This window comes from Castor canadensis, chromosome 1 (genome assembly GCF_047511655.1).
Source record: "Castor canadensis chromosome 1, mCasCan1.hap1v2, whole genome shotgun sequence".
Taxonomy (NCBI): Eukaryota; Metazoa; Chordata; class Mammalia; order Rodentia; family Castoridae; genus Castor; species Castor canadensis.
Window position 1 is genome coordinate 192,638,607 of NC_133386.1, and position 3,193 is coordinate 192,641,799.

Genomic DNA, 3,193 nt, shown 5'->3' on the forward strand with positions numbered 1-3,193 from the left:
TTCATTTTATTTCTCCATGGTAAATAAACATGGAGTATGGAAGTATTTCTCTTGCATATTGATTTAAACCCCTTTGATATATGCCCCTGAGTGATATGGTAGGGTCATAAGTTATGTCTATTTTTACCTTTCTGAGGAAATTCCATACTGATTTCCATAGGGGTTATATCAGTTTACATTCCCAACAACAATGTTTGGGGCTCATTTTTCCTCACAGCTATAGTCAATGAAGGACAAAACTTTGTGATAGTCAGTAGGGAAAACATTAGGGAATAAATTTGCAAAGAAAGGACCATAGTGACATGCTGTATTATAAGTCCCAGAGTAGGGATAAACAAACAATGTATACATATATAAATAAATGAATAAAATAACTTTAAAAAATGAAAAATTTTAAACATACTGATATAATCAGACTTAACATTTTCAAAGCATTCTTCAAAAACAGTGGCTCAACTTTATGGAATATTGTGGCATGATTTGAACAAGACTATGTTGGGATAATAGAAAAAGAATGAAATTCAAAATGAGCAAATTATATTATTGCCTATGTGTATGAACCTAAAAAGTGACAGAGCTTAAAGATTTATTTGTTTAGTTTACTATTACCTAGATTGTATTGTTGGATTCATAAAGAGATGTAGATCTTGTTTGTGGGATAATAAGTTTTGTTTGGTTATGATGGATTAAATAATTGAATGATATACAGCATAAATGTATACATGCATTAAAGAAAAATTTATCCTATGATTACATGTTAAAGCATAGTAAAGAAGACTTTATTTGGGGCCATCAACATAGAAGCAGGCAACACTGCAATGGCATGATGCAATGGAAGAGAGAGAACAGGCTCAATTCTCAACACAGCTGGAAAAGTGAAAATTTACAGCAAAAGAGCAGACTGGGAGTGGATGCAAAGTGATTATGAAGAAACCAGGAGTAAGTGAGGTGCTTGCTAAAATGATCAAACAGAATTCTTGTTGAAAACAGGGCAGCATGATCAGACATCAGATTGGGGATGAAGAAGCTTATTAGGTATTAAGGGTGATCAAATATCAAGGGTCAGGGATCCTTGCTAAACTGACTTGGCAAGATTCTTTGCTAAAACTGAATCTTACAAGCAAGTACACAGATGGGCCTAGAAGAAGGTGGCCCAGGACACCAAGCAAACTTGGACCAAGAAAATAATATTTTCTTATCTATCTATCTATCTATCTATCTATCTATCTATCTATATCTCTGTATGTATAGATGTATCTTTCTATATAGCCATCTATTATCTACCTATGTGTTTATATTTATTTAATACAATATTTATCCTATTACTAAAAATAATGAGAATGTAACTGATGTTACTATATATATTGAAAGGGACACAATCATAATGCATACTAAATTATAAAGAATAAATTATATAAAATCTGTTATAGTTATATTTTATACATTTATATATGCTTATAATATGCACATGAATATATTATGTATACATATTTATATAAATCATATCTGAATGCTGTCTCTGAGAGAAAAGAGAGAGAGCAACAATGAGAAAGTTAAGAGTATCCATTGCATAGTTATGTTGTGGATCTAGTATCTATCTAACATAATTATCAGCTGTGACTTGAGGCAAATTCTTTAAGTCATCAGAGAATTTAAAATGTGAGGTCATTTAACTTACATCCTGGTGTACTTGTAAGGATTAATAATGAGATGCATAGAGTCAGTTTAGCATCTCAACTTGGACATAATGAGTAAATTTTAGACACTCATTATTATTGAATTATCATTCCATTCATAATCTTTATAGCATCAATGATTTGCAGTTTGCACATCAGTTTAATATCCATTATTAGTTTATTCCTCAAAATAGTCCTGTACTGTAAATAGAATCTTCATTTCTTAATTGAGCTCAGAGTTTCTGACCCTTCTATGAGTGCACAGGTCAATAGCAGAAGACCCTGAGCACAAACCAAGTTCTAGCTCCAAATATTCTCTTCCCACTAAGTTGCCTGGTCTCCCAGAGGAAAGCAGTTCAAGTAAGATACAGCTGCCCCTGAAGAATCATAATCACCTCAACAAACTCAAACTAAATTACATATTCATTAAACTTAATGAAAAAGTTGAAACTTTGTGTTGATTGAGATTGGTTTCACTTAATATATCCCCATGTAGAAACTAAGTAAACAGTCATTTTAATAAGGCCCCTAGAAACTGATTAACAAGGAAACCCACTTTATAGCCATTGCAGTAGGGAATTTTCTTTGCAATGATGTTTTTAATAAGACCCAGAGAGACAGTTTCATCATTGATACTAAGAAAATTCTGACTTCGATTTCTCTCTCTTTAATGATCAATAATTATTCAATTAAAATCAGTAGGTGAAGAATAGAAGTTATAGAAAATGTCACTTTTCCTAATTTTTTCAGATACTCTGAAGCTTTTAGAATCATTATGCATGTTATATAATATGGGAAGATAACAGGGACTTGGCAATTCCTAACTTAGGTGATAAGACACTATTTATTAGCCAGTATAAAATAACTTGGGATTATAGTCATTGATTTAAAAATTTAAGATTCAGTGACAACTTTTATCAAAATTAAACTTTTTGACACAAATGTACTGTGACTAGAAGATCTTACTAGAATGCAGCAAAGGAAACTAAATATGCTTCCTTCTTTCCTGAATAAAGAAAATCCAAATGTTGTACAGTTAAATCCCTATCCAGATAGAGATGGGAAAATATTACATGTAGATGAATACATGCTAACAATGTATGATGGCACATACCATGTTTGTATAGTTTGGATAGGGCTGATGGTTTGTGACCTGCAATAATTAAGCAGATTCATTGTTTCTTCATATTTTGATAGTATGCATTATTAATTGAACTAACATAAAATGCTTCTGACTATGGTTTGATAATTTTCTAGAAATATAATAGGCCAAAAAATTTCATTTTAAAATAAAGATTATTTTAAAAGATTAAAATAAATTATTCTAGTAATACATACTGAAATAAGCTTGCTTAAAGGAAAATATGAAGTTTTGGTGTAAAATATAGACATAACTTTGTGTGTGTGTTTGTTTACAATCAGGACACATACAGAGAATTATTCATGTGCAGTCATATATTCTTTTGAGAACTTAAAATGAAAGAGTGAAATAGGAATTCCAACATCTGCAAACATGA